Source organism: Pezoporus flaviventris, unplaced genomic scaffold, assembly GCF_033815535.1.
Source record: "Pezoporus flaviventris isolate CSIRO_AGI_PZ_B2104156 unplaced genomic scaffold, CSIRO_AGI_Pfla_v1 ptg000015l, whole genome shotgun sequence".
NCBI classification, from domain to species: domain Eukaryota; kingdom Metazoa; phylum Chordata; class Aves; order Psittaciformes; family Psittacidae; genus Pezoporus; species Pezoporus flaviventris.
This window is the reverse complement of record NW_026892563.1, coordinates 3,983,947-4,003,239: the sequence shown is the minus strand read 5'-3', so window position 1 is coordinate 4,003,239 and position 19,293 is coordinate 3,983,947. Positions and strand designations below refer to the sequence as shown.

Below are 19,293 nucleotides of genomic sequence, written 5' to 3'. Positions count from 1 at the left end.
GGAGAAGTTTTAAAAGCCAGTGAAATATTCCCAGGGTAATTCACACACAGCTGACTGAATAATTTATCATGAATAATGTATTTAAATGTTGCCTCTCTCTTCATAAGGAGATTAGGATATTCTCAGACACATTCATTATTCAAACTAATATTGGGTTTTCTCACCCCTCCCTCAAGGGCTCGATCCTGTCACTTTTACTCAAGTTCAGTAATGTATTCTGTGGGGAATTGTGCTGATTTTATTGGCAGTTCCTGCACAGCATGGTACAGGAGAAAGCATCTGTATGCAAGTAAAAAGGTTATAAGCACTTGTGAATATTTGATGGTTGTACTTTGAAGCTCCTGTATAGGACCACTATGCAAATTCTAGGAGGTACTTTCGTTAGCTCTTGTAACTAACCACTGAACCCCCAGTTTATTAAACATACAATTCAAATTTTGATTGCAGCTGAGAGGCAAGCTAACATCTTGCTATCCAAGAGCAGCACAGCTTCACTTTGAAGACTTTGCTGTTTACAGAAAGTGATCACAAAAGCTCAAGAGTGAAGGCTAGAAGAAATGTGCTCGAGTGTGCAGTCATTCAGAATTCCTCTTGTTACTGGCGCTGCTCCTGGAGACTGCTTACAGGTGTTTTTTCAGCATTACGAAAGTGCAATAATTACTTCTGTGCTTCCCTGTTCCCTGTGACTGCAATTCTTTCCAGCAATATTTTTTATTTTTTTTTTTTTACCATAGGCCTGGCCTTCAGCTGGGCAGATGAAGCTTCCTTCTCAACTTCCAGCAGCAGTGCCTAAAGGTAGAGCTAAAAGTGTAGATTGGGGTACACCTTCACTGTGGTGCAACCTCCCAGATGCACTGCAGCCACTACTGCCACCCCACTTTGCAGAAGAAACTTCATTCTGGTGGCTCTGTAGCCTGTTGTTTCACTCTCCCTGTCTAGGTGTGCTCCTTGGTTGCCTCCTGTTCCTCCCACTCAGATAAGGCTTGAAAACCTCTCTCAGCAACCATGTTTTGGTTGACAGTTTTGGTTTTTTTATAGCTAACGGTGGTGGGATGAACTGAATATTTCATCTTTCCAAAAGAAAGAGACTACTGTTTCCTAAAAATGATACTGTGGCTCCCAGTGATTGGGTCAGAAAATCTCTCAAAGCTCTGCTGAGATTTCTCATTCTCAACAACAAGGGCTACCTTAGAAGGCAAGATTTTTGAACTAAATAAGTTCAGTATTTTTACATAAAAATGTAAGATGTTTTATGTAAGAAGATTATCCAATATTTTATACACCAACATTTTCTTTATGTGGGGAAAATGAGCTGTGTGAAATGTTCTGACAATAAGAAGCATAAAACCTGTGACAAAGCCTTTTGGAGGAAAGTGCCATGCTTCCAGCATGAGCACCGCAGACTTCTGAGTGATGGAGAAAGGGCACCTTATCAGTGCCCCTATTTGCTCAGATATGCTTACAATGTCTTAAGTAGAAGGTGGTTGCCTTGCTCTACTAAAGTTCAAGACAGCTTGGAGTTGGCAGGTTTAGAGTACTTTGCACCTGGTCCAACACTTAATTTGATGGACAGGGTTGGAAGAAGGCACTTTAGTCTGTGACAGTAAAAGAAATACAAATAGTCTCCTGGCTCTCCGGTGGTGTTTACAAGAGCATTAAAATGATTTCCCGCTAATGATACACAGTTGTAATAATACACAGCTGTATATTGCAGCACTATATCATAAGGGTAATGCTGCTGCCACTGTGGTTTGGATCTAGAGAGATGCAAAACAGAATGCCAGCAGAGGGACTGGACAGTGTACAATACCAGGAATGACAATCTAGCAAAAGAAAGTCTAAGTATTGCTGCTGTACTTTTAAAAAGAGAGAAGATAAATGCAGGAAGTATGCTTTCACGTTGGCTTTGCCTAATGCTTTGGTGATGTGCTTGCTATTATTTACATGGTATAGAGAGACCTGGTTTTAAATGCATCTCCTCTTTGCATGGTCTAAGCACTTTACTCCAAATCAGGTTCCTCATTGCCTGTGTAGAAAAGACCTTTTATAATGCACATTTAGATTCAGGAGGATATTACAGAGTACCTGCAGATTTACTAATTTAGGTTTGATACTGTAGGCTATTTTTAAAGACAGTTTGAAGCTTGCTTTTCTGTAACCACTACATTTTTTCTTAACTGAAAGGCAATAAAACATTGTTCGTGAAATACTTCTACATATGTACATTTTGCATAAACGCTGCCTCAGAATGCAGAGAATTTTGTATTTACCCTTTGGGTTTCATCTCTGCTATAATGCAGGTGCTTGTGTGACAGCAGTGTCTTTTCTCCTTCCAAGCACAAACACTTGTCTGGTTCAGTGGGAACACAGTAGCCCCCAATTTCTTTTTGTTCAGGTCAGAAGTTGCGTTAACCTTTCAAATGCAGTCAATGTCAAATCAGTAAACTGCTGACTTGCATAGCATCTGTCTTTTCTGCTTATTTATGTCATAGCTGTATGCTAAAGAGCACGATAAACCACTTATGATTTGACCCATTCTGTGCAAACGAAGCAAAATCTGTCGATAACATAAACCATAACTCCAGGGGTCAGTAGGTTGCAGAGAGCTCTCTTAGTATTTTAAATGAATGATGAACAATAAACATTTTTTAATCTCATTAATAATCTACATAATATTCATATTAATAGAACTGGGCCCAGCAAACTCATAAATATCGGTAGATGTTGTGATACTGGCCTTGCTGTGAGTGCTTTATGGATTATAAATTACTTTAAATTATTAGACACAGGTTTCAGTGGAGCTGCACTGGAATGCCCTCCCTCTTTTCTAGTTTCTAAAAGCATGACAATTCTATACTGATGTTGAAAACTGGTTATCATCTGTAAAATTAGAGTTGATGTGTGACTTGGAAGTTCAGATTTTGTGATGTTTTCTCCTGAGACTGAATTTGCTGTTTTTCTTGTTTCAGAATTTCAGTGTACATGTAGGGGTTTAGTTTTCCCTGAAGACTGAATTTTTGAGAACCTCTGCAAACATGGTTGCTATGGAGGCTGTGGAGAGGAGGTATGGAGTGGGGGAGACATTTCAATTGAGTTACTAGAGCTTGTTCATGCACCTGATCAATTCATTTCCCAAAACAACTGATTTGATGATTGATGTCCGTATGAAAAGCCAGCAAGTCAACGATTAAATTATCACATCCTTAAAAATCATTATAAAGTTAAGGCATTCATAGGGCCTTAAGATAAAAGTCAGATCGGACAGGAATAGGAGATTTCAGAACTTAGGATTCCTTTTGTCTCTTCTTTCAGTGGTTTGGGGTTTGTAATGACTGAGATGAATGTAACTTTACTTAGATTCATCACCAGGGTGAAAATTGCTAACAGGCATGATCAGTCATACAGCCAGGGGTATTAGAGCAAATTTGGCGACTAAGCACATAGGAAAAAAAAGTAAGGTTTAACAGATCAAGTTCTCCTTGTGCTAACCTAAAGCACAAAGAGATGTTTCTTGATGGGTGACATTGCTTATTTACCCCACTGCTTTTCTGTTAGGCAAACTGTCACGTGCCAGCACTTGGTATCTTCATCAGGCTTTTCACGCAGTTCTAATCAGTGTTCCCTGTGCACACAAGGAGGCAGCCAACAACCCATGATGACACCTGCTTTTTGGAGCCAGCAGCAGAAAGGAGAAATAACTCTGCAACAACTTGGATTTTGTTGTTTCAAAATTCCAACTTCAGTTAGCTAAGTTTAATTAAGTTAGTTAACTAATGCATTAGTTAAGTTTCCACTTGGAGAACAGAAAAAAAGTCTGTTACTACCTAGGCATGTAATTTTGGGTTCTCCTCTTTCCCATTGCTTGTAATTCTCACGATTCAGAATGGTTCCTAGGTTCCAGCTCCTCTACCTCATTCAGTTTGTTCCAAGGTTTTACACTGCGCTATGTTGCTGCAGCTTGTGCTCCCCTTGCTCTGTTCCCTCTGCATACCTTAACTGATGACCAGGATTAATACATTCCTGAAAGGTAAGGAGCAGAAGACTGTCTCCTTGGCAGCAGGGGACAAACTCATAATAAATACATAAAATTAAACATAAATAGTTAGAGCCAGCAGCAGATTGTGATGGCAATAAAGAAAGGTTTGCTTGATGCTTTGCAGAAATGAAAGCTCTATCTTCTGCCTTCACTGCCATCATTATGAGAGCTCTGTTAATCTGTGCTCTCAGCATGATTATCATTTCTATAAACATTAAATATGATGCTTTAACTCCAAGTCCCCTCCCCCAGTTTAGTGTCATTGAAAGTAATTGCAATTAAAATAAGAGGCTGTCCAGGCAGCCGCTGCAAGTGCAGATTCAGATAACAATAGAGCATAAGTTCAACAGCTGGTATGACATAGGGAAGAATACCATTTCCAACAGCCTTTCTCCACATCAGTTGCTCTTCCCCTGGCACCTGACTGGTAATGAAAGCTACATAATATGTGGCCATCCAGGGTGGAAAATTATTTGGCTAGGCTGTACAAGCCCTCATATCCTATGGGATTTGACAGAGGTGACTGATCTGAAACTGGCAGAGGCTCTGTGCAGCAGTATAACATGGTACATGAATTATTGCAATATGGATTAACTGCTATATACAGCTATAAAATGACTGACTGACTGTAATTATTCAGCTAGGAATAAAGTAACTGGAATGCTGTGTGCTATGTTTCATCCCACTGTCTTAAATTATACATCCATATAGCACAGAAGCAAACCCAACATAATGGTAATATTTTCCAGTGGGCTATCCACCTCTGGGAACTTTCCAAACCTGGTCATGGTAGCATCCATATGTCTTCTGTGCTAGATAAAATCATTTCTGATCCCAGGTAAGTTCCTCGGGGACTACTGGGAGCTTCAGACTTCTGTGAAGCAGAACATTTAGAAACTGTGAATGAAAGTTTTATGCTTGTAGATGTTGAGCTAGCTTTGCTCTTAGTTTGTAAGTGTCAGACCCAGTGCTCAGCTTCCCCATGAGCACTTCATGCCTCTCTAACAGCAGGGAATGAGAGTAATGCTGGTGTAACTAGCTGCCTTCCAGTTTCTGCTCTATGGCAAAGTGGAATCCTGCTGATGTGGGTCTGCAGGACCATTCTCTGTCCCCATAGAAGCCAGATAGTGTGAGGAACATGATGAAGAGGAAAGGCCTTCACTGGAATAGTTTAGCTTTCCATGTCTGCTAACCCAACTTAACACGATTAGAAACTGCAACAGCCTCTAGGACATGACCACTTCTAGGATAAAAGCAGCTCAGAGCCTGAAGGAGGCAAAATGAAGATGAAATGAACTTTTCTTGGCTTTCCTACACCTTCACTTTCCCTAAGAACAGCTAATAATTGGCAGCAGTTTTAATTACAGGTTTATCTTGTAATCTATTTACAACTAGCTTAGCAGCTCTGCAGATGGTTTTGAATGAGGTGCTCTGTTATTTTACACCTGTGGTCAGGGACAGAGCTTGTTGTAGAGGTTACACTGAGTAACTGAACAGCCTTTCCCTTTTGCCATCTTAGGGGTTTGCTCTGTGAACTGATCATTATAGACAGACAATTCATTCGAGAGAAGAGGCTGCAGGAGTTTACTCTCTCTGATGATCCAGTTCTATTGCTAAGTGGCCAAGTAATTTTTACAACTGCCTTCATGTGAAGAATAGATATTCAGTCTAGTTTTACTGTAATTCAGTCCTGACATTCATCCTAACTATCTGATAGTTAGGTAAGTACCTTCAAGTAACTACCCCATTACTTGAAGGACCTGCCTTCATGGTAAGCAATACAAAATATGATGGGCTGGCTGTGACTATCTTCGGAGGATGAAAGTTAAGACAATATCATAGGTGTAAAAAGCGAAATATAATCTCATCCTACCTTCTCTTTTTCCTTTGTTTAACATTTTTGGTCCTGTTTTTTGTTGTTGTTTCCCACCCCAAAATTGGTGCAATTGAAATAAAGAAACTTTGAGGCAGGGACACCTGCAGAAATTTGCTTATGTCTTTACTAAAGCCACTGGTAGCATGAACAAGGCAGTGCAGGAGCAAACCACCTGAGGTGGGCTGTGATAACTTTCTGCGGAGAACAAGGAAGACCTGGTAACTAGCTGGTCCTTTCTTTAGTCCAGGAATAGTGCAGCTCTATGCTGTCCCTTCCCTTAGGCAGATGGCAATTTGGAAAAGTCCCTCCTGCTTAGTTTCTTCACACTGTAACTGGGAAATATTTTCCATGTGCTTGTGCTGCTCCAATTTCTAAAGCTATGGAAAGAAAGGCTGCATTGAGTTCAGCCATTCAAATTTCATCTCAAAACTTAAAAATAGCACTGTGAAGATAAACCTGGAATAGCTCTCTCTACTGTGTACTTTGCTTAGCATTTCCGTTCACCCTGCAGCCCAGCCCAACACTCCCATGTGGCGTTACCGTCGCTGTAGCATATGTTAGTTACTGGACCAATGCCACTGGTTTCCAGTGAAGTAGAACATAGTTTTTGCATATAACCCTTTTGATAAAATTCAACATAGTTTCTTTGCTTTGATTCAGGAAATTGAATCCTTTTTGTAGGGGAAAGATGAAAGAGTGCATGAGATAAACAACTAAAATATCTAAATCTTGTGATGTTCTGCAGGTATCTTGATTAAAAATACTTCAGACTTGGTACTTTTGTTGTATGTGAGCCAAAATGGCAGGTACAAATCTTTATCACTGGTAGCTTTTATAAGGTCACCTGTCATCTGAATGCCAGCCACAGAAAACTGGTGTCTTAAAAAACTACCATTAATTCTCTTCCTCCCCACTTTAATCTTCATTTTACTTCTGGCCTTATATAGTGAGTTCATGCAAGGTGACAAACTGGGACCTTAAAAATGCACCACATCTCTGGCATTTCATGAATACCTCAAGGTTCATGAACTTTAGAAGAGTTATAGTCAAATAAGTTTTAGAGAAAATATCCAAAGTTCCTCATGTCCTTTGTATTTTTCAGAATTAAGCTATGTCAGGTATTGCCACAAATGGACAGCATCCATTACAAATTCACTGAACTAGAAGAAAACTTTGAGCTCTTTCTTTTTTTTTCCTTTTTTTTTCTCTTTCTCTCTCTTTTTTTTTTTTTTTTTAACCCTGTGAAGAAACAACAACAGGTAGTGAATCACAAGAGAGAAGACTGTCAGTCTTATGTTCTGGAAAGGTAATCATGACAACAGTATAAAAGCTCCCCTCTTTGGCACAATAACTTGAATGCTTGAAGAGGATGGGTTATAACTGCCCCCAAACTCAGTGAAAGAAACTTTGGCTTCTCAAGGGTACTTGTTAAATTGAATATTCATCTCTCATGCTGTATGTGAGACAATTGAAATAATTATGCAAAAAAGAGAAAGGAAAATTTCATAAGGGAAAATGAATTAAAAGTGAATTTATCAATGCATGTGCAACACATAGCACATGTCTTTCTCAGTCATGAGTGAGCTTTTAGTACTGCTGAAACAAGGGAAAGAACCTGCCTTGCAGGTCAGTGCACAGGTAGCCTGAAGATCTAATAGACTATAAAAAATACTACCTGTGGCATATCTTGACACAGAAAGCCTGGAACAAGCCCTCCGCACATGTACTAGATTCCCTTCAGCTGATGGCTTTGGTGTTTTATGACAGTTTTTAAAGCTGATGACGCAAAACAACCTCAGAATGTGCAAAACCATAGCAACTGCTGCGAGAGAATATCTGGAGACAAAGTGTCATCTTTATCTCTTCTAATTTTACTGCATTTTTTCCCCTCCAAGCTAACAGTGGTTGCTCCTCTGTGAGCAGTTTTTGTGTTGGGATAAAATTGGGCTGGAGTTTCAGCACAGACTCGAGCCCAGTGATATACAGGAGTGGGCACACATTAATTTTATTGTAAGACACTATTTTAGTTTACAGCCATAGTACTACTGGATTTGGGAAATAAAGCAATCCCACGAGGATCCAGACAGAGATACCCACCCTTTCTGCTGCAACCAAGAAGGCTTTATTCAAAGCCAGCCAGGGCTGGCACAAAGAGATTTGTGCTAAGGTGAGCGGGCACTGGCACTTGCCTCAGTTACCTTAACACAGAGCCTCTGTCCAGTTCCTGTAATTGATTAGTTGTTAACTCTAAGGTAAGTAGTTGTGTAGCTAAAGGGAGTGGAGGCGATTTTTGAGCTGCGTTGTTATTTCTCCTGCAATCTTTCCCTGACACCAGTGTGCCCTTATCCTATAGACAGGAGAACTGCAACTGAATTAGTCAATGAGATGCTACCGCCATCCATTGCCTGAAAGCCTTTATTATCAAACAAGGAAAATCCCTACACAACACGAGGCAGTGTTACCCATTTGTTCCAGTAAAACCTGCTCATGGTTCTTCCACCTGCTTGGCAGAGCCCTGCATAGCACAGCCCGGATACAGCATTCTCTCGGCTCCCCGTGCAGCGCTGGCTGCAGGGGCTGCCAGTTTCTACCCGAATAACGATTAACGGTTTTGAAACCGTCTCCAGCTTAATAAATGAACGCGGTTCAATGTGCCCCAAACGGGGAGAAATATACCCAAAGACCCCATCCCCAACCCCTCATAGAGAAAAGATGCTTGCTAAATTCTCACCCCCGCACCCCGTCCCCGGGACCCGAAAACACCGTCGTCGTCCCCGTCCCCCCGTCCCCGTCCCCGTCCCCCCCCGCCGACCCCTCTGCCGCTGCCCCACAGCTGCTCCCGCCGCTGCTGCGGGAGAGAAGCGGAGCGGAGCTGAGCGACGGCCGCCCGCAGCCCGCCGTGGAAGGCCGCGGCTGAGGAGACACCAGGGTTTCCCTGGCAACAGGTAGGCGCCTGCCGCGCCGGCCGGGACTGCCGGGGTTTCCCCGCTACGCGCCCAGCCGCTGGCGGCCCCGGGAACACCGCGCCGCGCAGCGTAGGCCGGGGACACCCAGGCCAGGCCCGGCCCGGCCCGCCGCCCCCTGCAAGCAGGAGCTGGGGGCTGGTGCAGCCCCACCCGCGGCCGGAAGGTAAGGGGGGGGCCTGCCGCGGAAGGTGGAGGGGAGCCGGGACAGCTCTCGGTTATGGTAAAGGGGCTCACCACGACCAGAGGACAAGCGGTCAGGGTGCAGCTCCTCAGCCAGAGAAGGGCCTCGTTTCCCCGGGGGGGGTGGTGGGGGTGGCAGGCTTCTTCCCTTACTGCCCCCCACCACTCTGCTTTGGCCGATTAGGCTTCTCCTCTCCCAGCTTCTACCACCCTACTTGGCTTCACCACCTCCTTGTGCCTGGCAGCTTTGTGCGGTGATGATAGGAGCCTGCTGCCCCCATCACCACCCAGCCACCCTCCCTGTGCATGTCCTCGGAGCTTTTTCATGGGATGGGACCCAGCAAGGCTGCATCTCCCCTCTCATCTGCTTCAGCCAGAAAAGGCTTGCCTGCTTCCCTCTTTTTATTTACTTGTTTATATTTATCCTTAATGAAGGCTGGCAGGTCACTGGCCTTGCTGGTGCTTTTTTCCCATGGACAACACGGGAATGCTCAGCACCCTGCCTGCCAGGGTGTCTGGTCCATGTGCTCCATCTCAGCACCCACCAGGCTTTCTGCACAGTGTCCCAGGCATATACGTGTGAATGCCTGTTCCTGGGTAATCTCTGCTTCTGCTGGGCACAGACGCATCAGGTTGGGCATGTTTTTGCTCTAATGAATGAGGCTGTGTGGCTCCTGGACCAGAGCTGGCTCCTGCATGGGCAGTGAGCTCATGTCTGTCTGCCCATAGACAGACATGCCCGCAGTCCAAAGCTCTGTTCCCTCGGCGGGTTGCGGGTCCCCTACCAGAGGGGATGCCTCCATCACACCAGGAAAGCACAAGAGGAAACGGCCTCTCAGTGCCAGGCATCACCTCTGATATTCACTGCTGGGTGAGGTCAGACAGAGATGGGCAGCACTGTAAGACTTGCCATTTTGTGGCCAAGTAACTCCTTTTCTACTGCTTTATTTTCTTTCCCTAAATCTCAAATCCAAAGCACAGGAAAGGGCAAAAGAGAGCAATGTATGTCCTGGTACCTATTATTTTTAAAAAAAAACTACGAAAAACTAGAAACATCATAAAATCTTTAAGAAAAGTTGTGAAATTATTCCCACCTAAGATTTACCTGTTTCTTTTTTAAGAGCAATGCTTCAGTCATGCCTGCTGCTGAAATTAAATGTCATATAGTATTCCCATAAACCTTATCAAGCAGATGGGGCTGATTGGTGACCTCAGGCACTAATACAACAGTTGCAAATAGGGCACAGCATCCCAGACAAATTGACCTTGAATGTCAATTAGCAGGAGGCTTTATCCATGATTTTTTATTGCACACAAGATCTCTCCACTCTGCTGTGCCCCTGTGTTTCCTTTGTGTTGTGCTTGCAGCAAAAGAAAAAGAGCACAAAGCTCCCTTTATTAAAACAAGTTGTTTGTAATTCTGTGGCCAGTGTGATATGTTCCGATAATGTAAAAACTCTATTCAAAAAGGAAATAATGTGTTACCTTGCATTGTTCTCCAAATAACTGAGAGGGAGATAACTTGATAAAAACATTTCTATCACACCCTCTGGTTATGCGTAGTTGTTATGTGTCCAAAAATAGACGGTCCCTGAATGTGCCTGACATCTGTAACATGGAGGTCAGTTCTATGTCATGTGTAGCCTTTTCTGCCACAGCCATTCATCCTTAAAGTTCTCACAGGCTTCTCCTCTGCCTATTTCTTTAATTCACTTACAGTTTTGCATCACTGTACAGGGCAGATGCATGCTTGTAATCAGAGAGAGACAAGCTCATAATCAGAATGTGGACAACAATACTTGTTTGATGCCAGAAAAATAAAATAAGTTCAGAGGTTTGAAATAAGGGAAATTATCACTTTTTTATGGCTCTGGCAAAACTCGATAGCTATCTTCCTTAAGAAATGTATCTACTAAATAATGAATAATGAACTTATATCTCTTTAAACTCTCCACAGAATTGCTTGTCTTATTTTTTCAATGACTTATACTGTTTTGTCTTTCCCAGTATTATTGATATTAAATCAGCTGTGAGGATGCCTTTGCAAAGAGAGTGGCCATGAATTGCACAAAGCCCAGGAGGAGCATCCTGGGGAGGAAGCTGGGAGATCGAGGCCATTCCAGAAGGAACAGGATGCATTTCCTTGTACTTAGCCTTAGGCATAGACATGGCTTACTCCTCTCAGTCAAAAAAGGGAACTTTGGAGGCTTAAACAAACATCCGGATGGCTGCTAATGAGACTGTTCTGTCTCTTCATACATTTCAAAATCTACATGCCATATTTCAGTCTCAGGTCTTCTGGGCATTTGTGTCTAATTAGGCTGGAGGTTCTCCAGTTCAAGATTACCTGTGCTGCTTGGTGCCCAATTTCTTTATATGACTTCGGCAATAAAGCAGGTTACTGTCTGTTTATGTGCAACCAAATTAGGGACAGATGTAAGCATTCTTCTAAGCCCTATTCCTGCTTCCTTAGCTTGAATTGAATTCCACCATCATCTGGTTCTTCCTACCTAAAATGATAAGTGTACAGATTATAACATATTTGTAACTAGGGATACTCTGTCAGACATGAGGCTTTCAAATACTTCGTCTTCTCTTGCCTTTCTTTTTTTTTTTTTTTTTTTTCCAAGGGAGAAACAATACTGCTTCAAGAAAAGCTTCCCAGTTTCAGATAAAATTAATGAAAAAGAGGAAAGGACTCTGAACACAGCAATAAATGTTTTAAGTTTATGTTTTTATAACAGACAAGAGTAGAATGAAGAAAACACAATACATAGCACATGGTGTTTAGCACTATGAAGTAATGTTTTGTTGTTTGAGATGGCTATTTACTACTTCATCAAAAAACAAAACTGTGCATTATAGGAGGAGTATGGAAAGACTGCTATAGCTGTCTCAGTCATCACTGGATAAATAAACCAGATGTTAATCCTCCAGATGTTGCCCACTTTATAAATGCTAAATCACCTCTTAGAATGTTACCCCTGGTTTTATTAGGTAAAGGCTTGAAGTGAAATCCCAATTCCAGTGAACTAATCATCAAAATTGCTGAACAATTGTTTGATCTTGGATGTCAAGAAAGCCGGATACATGTTCAAAGGCAGACATCACCTTAAAAATGTTAAGAAATATGAGTTAAAATGTGATTTATGAACTACTAGGTGGCAGGGATGGAAACCAAATATTAAAATACTCTTCTAAATGAATAAACCAATTTTTCAGAATGATAGCAAATATCTGCAAATCTTCCAGCACTTGGCAGCCTACAGTCTTACATAACTGAATATAGATTTTAAGTGCCTAACTTCAGACACTGGTAGGTGAATATCTTAGATTAACAGCTACAAGGATAACGCACTCCAGAAAACATCAGATTTTCACAATTATAATTTTGGAATCAGAAATACTGCATTTGAAAACAAAATTCTTCATGACCTCATTAGGAAGACCTAAGAATAGCTGTCTTCTGACGTCCAAACTGATGCTTAATATAAGTCTTGGGGATCTTAGCTCAGGTCCCCCTGTGACAGCTCTGTGGAAATGTTCTGATGCTGAAATGATGAGGAACAGTGCATCATAAAAAGTGCCTTCTGCCTATCAGACTTAAAGATTTTTGCTTGTTGATAGTAGTTAATAGAATCAATTTTATTTCTTTGAAGAAAGAATATTACAGCTGAAATACTGATACTTAATTTTTAGATTTAAATCATATGACATCAATAAAGCAGTTCCACATTTTGGAATGCTCTAAAAACATCAGCACCTCATGTTTACAGGACTCAGATCCACAATAAACTCTTTATTTATAACACTGCATATATTATGAAAAACAAAAAAGGCTGTCTGAATGTCAAGTAGTGACAAATGTGTACATCCAACAGAATATTGTGCAACTGCCCTTTTATAATCAACGTTTATACTAAAGGAAATTCCTTCCTTTATGAAGTGCTGAGGCAGCTGGGACAGGTAATCACATCTGAAATGTCTCTGCTTTCATCTCTGAATATGGAAGAGTAACCTGCAAGCTTACTTAAGTAACAGTAAGCTCTACCTGGTGGCAAAAGCAGCCAGAGAGAATTGGTCCTGAATGTTTGAAAGTGGGCACATCTGTCCTGTTGAAGGTCCCATGCTCTTTCCTCTAGCTCTATGAACTATGGGGAGGGACAGTCTTGCAATGACTTTGGAGTCTGCACCTGAAATGGGTGGCATGAGCCTCTGCCTGTTTAGGAATATAGTGGCGCACTTTGATGTACCCTGTGGTTGTTCATTTTCATAGAAAACAGGGACTGCTCAATAATAGAATGTGCCTTCAGAAGAAGCTGCACCACTTTTCATGGGAAAACCAAAACTTTTCAGCTGATAACATTCCAGATGTCAACATAAATCTGCAAGTGTAAACCTTGAAAAGGATACTGATGGTCAGCCGTGAAGGGGGAAACATGGGTATTCTTGTGTCAGAGAGCAACTCAGGAGATCTCAGAAACTACAAAGCTGAGTCCAGCTGGACATTCCAAAATATTTTTTTATGGAAGAGATTCAGAAATATCTTTAGGTATATCAGATATATGTTTCCCAGTGTTGCAAATATAAAGGAGAGGATAAATGCTTTAATAAGGTAGGGAGGCGATAGCCTCATTTATCAAAAAGATAAGAGGAACCCAGATGACAGAATTATTAATATTTTGCAGGAAAAACATATGGTAGGATGAAGTAATATACTGCAGTGGGTTAGTGGCTTTGCCTTTTGGTCTCAAAACACTAACGTGAACTCTGAAAAAGCATTTTGGGAAGAAACATTCTTAGAGACCCAGCCTGGACTTCATGTGATGGTACAAATGAAATGCAAGTGGAGTTTTGGTTTTTGTTTTAGTGTGTATAAAATTGAAGTAGGGCTCTGTGGCTGGGATCATTCTGCTTTTTTTTTTTTCAGCAGTTTCTGAAGCCATTGTAGCTGCAGTTTGGCTGTCATGTTCTTCCTTTAATTGGAAGCTGGCCAAGAGGAATGGTTGGCAAGTCTGGTTTTTGGAAGTCTGGACATTCTCTTGCTGCTTTGGGGCCTCTCTGCAGTATTAATAAACCACGAATAAACTTCCTGGCATTTCTTTAACAACATTATGGTTAAAGAACAATCAGTTTAAGCCTTCAGAGAATAGCTGTTGCAGAATGACAGAAAACACAGTCCACTGACATCTATCAAATAACTCTTTTCTTTGCTAAAGCAAAAAGGCAGGTTGGATCTTTGCACAGCAGAAAGAATAGTCCTGGGACATAGTATAAAAAATAAACTACCACTAATAAATGTAGCCCTTCCATTGTAGAGTCTTACACATACTGGTTAAAAATATCTTTTCCTCACTTGGCACTTCATATGATATTAATTGAATTTTGTATCCTGATCTTCAATTTATGTTTTGTGATAATGTATGCTTTATTTTATCTTGAAAGTGTCTTTCAAGTTGCTGTCTAATGTGTACCTCAGCTGGTGAGGGCCAAGAAAATATGCCTAGATTTATCAGGGATCTACTTAACTTTCCTTGGAAAAGAGGCCGCAGGCAGAATTGCGGAGGATCATTAAAAAGCATGATCTGTAGACACCTGCCATGTAGCAAGTTCTGCAGCATGAGCCAGGAGTCCATCTGGTACATGCTGCCACTCTTTGAGGAGCTGGGTGGCTTGGCCAGTAAGAAGCCTCCATCTGTGCCGTAAGCCTTTGGTCAGCAGCATCTTGCAGGTGAATTTTTCAACAGCAGAGAAGGGAACTCTGGTGGATGAACATAAGGAATTTCCTTGACAGTCTAGTTCCATATGGAGTGTCATGGTAGTTGTAGTGAGCAATACCACAGCTTTGCCTCTCCTACAGTGTATCTCTGGGTGACATGAAAATCACCAATAAGTAGCTAATTAGGCATAAGTGATAATGATTTTATTTTGTTTTCATGTAATGGTTATATTCAGGTCCCCATTCTCACTTGTTTATGAAAATGACTAATTTCATAGTGCTGGAAGCAAGTTTCAAGACAAAAAAGATGGTAAAACATTTTCTTTTTTTCTGTCCAAGAATGTTAAACTTGATGACCAAACAGACAAAGAAAACCTAATGAAGAAGAATTATTACTATGAAAATCCCCAAGTGAGAAGTTAGGGGCGTGAAGGTCTTATAAAATAAAAGTTGAGGACTTCAGGAAATTGCTAAAGCACACACAAATCTCCATCGAAAATAGAATTATGGATGAAATATTTTTCTTGACTTTTTTTTTTTTTTAATTTTATTTTAAAGAATCATGGTAAGAACAAAAGTAGTCTGAATAAAAGAATGGGCCATTGCTGGGTGAAAAAATGTCCATTAGAAATAGAACAAAGTATTCATTGAATTACTTCTCTTCTTCACTTGTCTATTAAAGTCAGGCTGCTGCACCTCTGTTATTGGCGACCATGAAGTATGTAATACCCTCTTCCACCTTTGCTGTGTTGCTCTGCTGCTGTGTGGACTCCTACTGTTAGGCTTCTTCGAACATCTGGACCTGACAACTAATATCCGGAAGTTTTTAAAGAACTCACTGGAGACTTGTGTAGGTTATGAACCTTGAATTTTTCAATATGCTTAGAAACAGTGAGAAATTACAGAGAACTTGGGAATTTATAACCAGTGCTTTTAAAAGGAATCTTCTGGATAATTGCAAGCCTATCAATTTGGCTCTAGTCCTGGAAAAAGGAAAAGAAAATCTCCTACTGGGCTACATTTAAACTTCCTATCATTCTTTAAGTCTAGTCACCCCTGATTTTTGGAAAATAGATTTTATCAACATGACTTTTTATTCCTTTCTTTATTCTCTTGTTTGAGAGATAACAAATACAGTTTGATCAATGCCATCATGTTGGAGTAATATATAATATGCTTCTGTGAGGCATGATTTTTTGATCAAGTAACTAGACTGAAATGAAATCAATGCAATTCTTCTTAAATGGACTAAAAGCTGTCAGGCAGTCTATGAAACATGACTCTAAATGGGGAATCCTCACTGAATATGTGCCTTTCTGTTGGATCTTATAGAACTGGCTATTAGCAGTGACTATTTAGCACTTTATTGATGACTGGTAATAATACCAGTTTTCCACAGGACTATAGGAAATTTAAGAAAGAGGTTAACTATCTGATGCAAATTAGTTTGTCAGTGGATCTCTGCAGGGCTGTGATTACTGAGGTTATATTGAAATTTCTTAATGTTGAAATGGTGTGTGACACAAAGCAAGAGCAACTTCAGCATTACAGCATAGTCATCATGGTTAGCCCAAAGGATCTCAGATGTACAGAAACAGGTTCTGCTCCTCATTCTCAAGAATTGGTACAATTTAGAAGGTTGATCATTAGAAAGTCCAACACATTGAAATACAGCCCTGAGTGTCTGCCCATTTTCTGCTTGTGTTGTTTACTAGTGACAGGGCTCTGGAAGTAATACATCAAAAAGTCTTGCATCTGGAACAGTTAATGCTCACCTGCATGTTTTTCACCTTTTTACTAATTAAAACAAATCCATGAAAAATGCTGATCAGTTGAATCTGAGTATTTCACATAAAATTAATAAAAATTAGTAATTATATGTACCTTCTCTCTATCACTTTTTTCCACTGGAACAATTTATTCTTCCATGCAATAACATTGAAAATAATGAAGCTGGCTTGCTTTGCAGAGGACTTTGAAATGCCATACCCAGATCAGCTGGAAACAGAGCCAGGGCTAGTGTCCGTGAATCCCAAGCTGCTCTTGTATCCACTGGACCGTCCTGATTGATACCACTAAATACACAATTTGGGAAGTACCCAAGTGCAAATGCATAACCAAATTTCAGGTCTTGCTTTAGAAATATACTAACAATATTTTTTAAAGCTGTGATAAGTCCTTTTTAAAAGATTTTTTATGAAACTGTAAACAGAAAATGTGACCCTCCATGCTTGTTCTCAAGAGCAAATTTGTATTTTTTCCTATGACCATAAAAATACTTGGTTTTTTTTTCCTGTTCTAGCTACAGCATTGAAAGACTACCCTGTGTTCATATTCAATTCATGTCTTCAGTTCACCTGTGGTAGCAGCCTACAATGTGCTTAGTCTATATTCTCCCACTGTTGCAGGAACATTTACCAAATGAACTGTTTATAACATCAGTAGAAATATATCTCCTCTTTGAAGACATACCTTAAAATGATCCTTTCTCCACAATTTTTGGCACAAATTGGGTTTCTTGTAAGAGTTGATCATTTCCCAGCAAGCTTAAAATGAACATCCAGTTGCTTTCTTTGGACTTCCCCCCCCCCCCCCCAAGAAAAAAAATTCTGCTGAGCTGTGCCGTTCCATTTCACAGCTGGATTAGGGATGCCTCTGATAAAGAGCTGTCTATTGTTCAAATAGGACTTGGTGTAATGATCTCTTAGTCTTGTGTCCAGGTCTTTAAGTGTTACAGTCTACAAATTACCATCCTTATCTCCTTTTGTCTTGGTCTATCTTGCTGAAAGAATGAATGTGGCTGCCTGAGTTGTATCCAGAACTATCAGTTTCCTCACTGAGAAGACAAAAGGGTTCCTGTTGTATGTGTCTATATTCCAGTGACTTGCTCTCCAGTAGACGTTGCAGACTCATCTGAGACAACTTCTGTTCACCTGACACCTGTGCTCTAAAGATTATGGTTATTAAAGCATCTGTATGAAAGATATTGGCTGCTGAATGACCAGCCTTGGTGGAAAAGAAGTACAAGGAGATCACAGGAACACACTCTCCCTCCCCCCACCCTCCACCCCCACCACCCCCACCAAAATTGCTTGGAAGTTGAAGTTCTGTTCCCACAATTGTATTTAAGAAGTGCTTAAGAATCGTGACAGATTTATGAGTGATTGTAAGCAGCTGAATGAAAACAATAGGCCTGCTATAGCCATGAGACATGGGTGGGACCCAGCACACATGTAACTGAGCTGATCAAGTCTTGCATGGCAGGTAGACTATGTCAGGGCAGACCTCAGGCAGTCCACACTGCAGCATGTTTGAGCTTCAGTTCCAGCTATTCTTCAGCTGATCAAACACTTTATCTGAAGAAATGTGTTAAATAAAATGCATTTTGCATGTTTTTTTTGTGTGTTTTTGTTTTTGTTTTTTAAAGAAGACTGAACTGTGTCTTCCCATGATTCAAATTCATGTCTAAGAACATGCTGGCTGTCTTAGCTTTAACCTCAACCCACTCTCTTAGTTCGGGAGGCATATGTTGTCAGCTCAAGGCTGGCTCAGAGAGGGGTAAATACAGATGGGTCCAAGCGTATGTGTGTTCATATATATGTTTATAGCTAAATGTTGTGTTAACATGTATAAAATTATCTGAGGAAAAGATAATTCCTGGAGAAGTTGTCTAGGACTGAAGGTCTTACGTGGCCAAGGGCAGGAAAGCATACGAAGAGATTAATTTTCTTGGTGCCAAGACCTTATTTCTTAAAAGATGAAGAAAAGATACACAAAGGGAGAAAAGGGATATAAAAAAGTGAAGTGGTGAGATTCTTGATTGTGATGAATGAGGATAGACTGTTAAAAGGGAGAAATTGCTTGTAATTTACTGGCGACTTAAAAATTACAGAGGAAAAGAAATAGTTGTTCTGCACGCTCTGATATCACAAAGGCTCTTTTCCATCTGTAACTAACTAAAAATCTACTGCTGTTTTGTAATTCCATGTAACTGAATCAGAATCAGGGAAATGTTTTGCTTCTTTTTTTTAAATGCAGTTGCCTTTGGGTAGAAAATGTTTCATCTCCTAAACTCTTTAAGTGGTGGTTCTGTGAGTATATTAAGATCTATTCTGCACAAAGGAATACTGTAGTCTGAAATCTGTATTTTGGAATCACATTGTCAGATATATTTCTTTAGAAGACATGACAAGCTAAACTGTTAATTGCATTGAAAAGGCTTTTAGTGTAAAGATTATTATAATATTAAAATACATATAATTTTAAAGGAAATAGCACATTGATGTGTAGAACATTGAGAAGATATTAGTTCTGTAAGAAAATATTTCTAGAAATATATTACTTAGGGCTAAAAAGCTGTTTATATACAAAATCTTTCACATCCACATATATTAAATACAGTGTACTGTCTATAAAAATCTTTTGTGCCTTACTGTTTGATTGGAACACTATACAATGAAAAGTTCTTCTGTGACGGAATTTTGTGTAGTTGACACCCAAATTAAGAAGATACCTA

At 40.5% G+C, this 19,293-nt stretch overlaps 2 long non-coding RNA genes across 2 annotated transcripts; one reads left to right on the top strand and one right to left on the bottom strand.

Annotated features, from left to right (window-relative positions):
• Positions 1 to 6,018: 6,018 nt before the first annotated feature.
• LOC133269808 (uncharacterized) lies at positions 6,019 to 7,618 on the bottom strand. Its single transcript, XR_009743553.1, has 2 exons — positions 7,588 to 7,618; positions 6,019 to 6,289 (listed from the first exon to the last, which is right to left on the bottom strand). It is a non-coding gene; the product is annotated as an uncharacterized LOC133269808 (long non-coding RNA).
• Positions 7,619 to 8,972: 1,354 nt separating this feature from the next.
• Positions 8,973 to 17,759, top strand: LOC133269247 (uncharacterized). Its single transcript, XR_009743387.1, has 2 exons — positions 8,973 to 9,041; positions 17,567 to 17,759. It is a non-coding gene; the product is annotated as an uncharacterized LOC133269247 (long non-coding RNA).
• Positions 17,760 to 19,293: the final 1,534 nt, after the last annotated feature.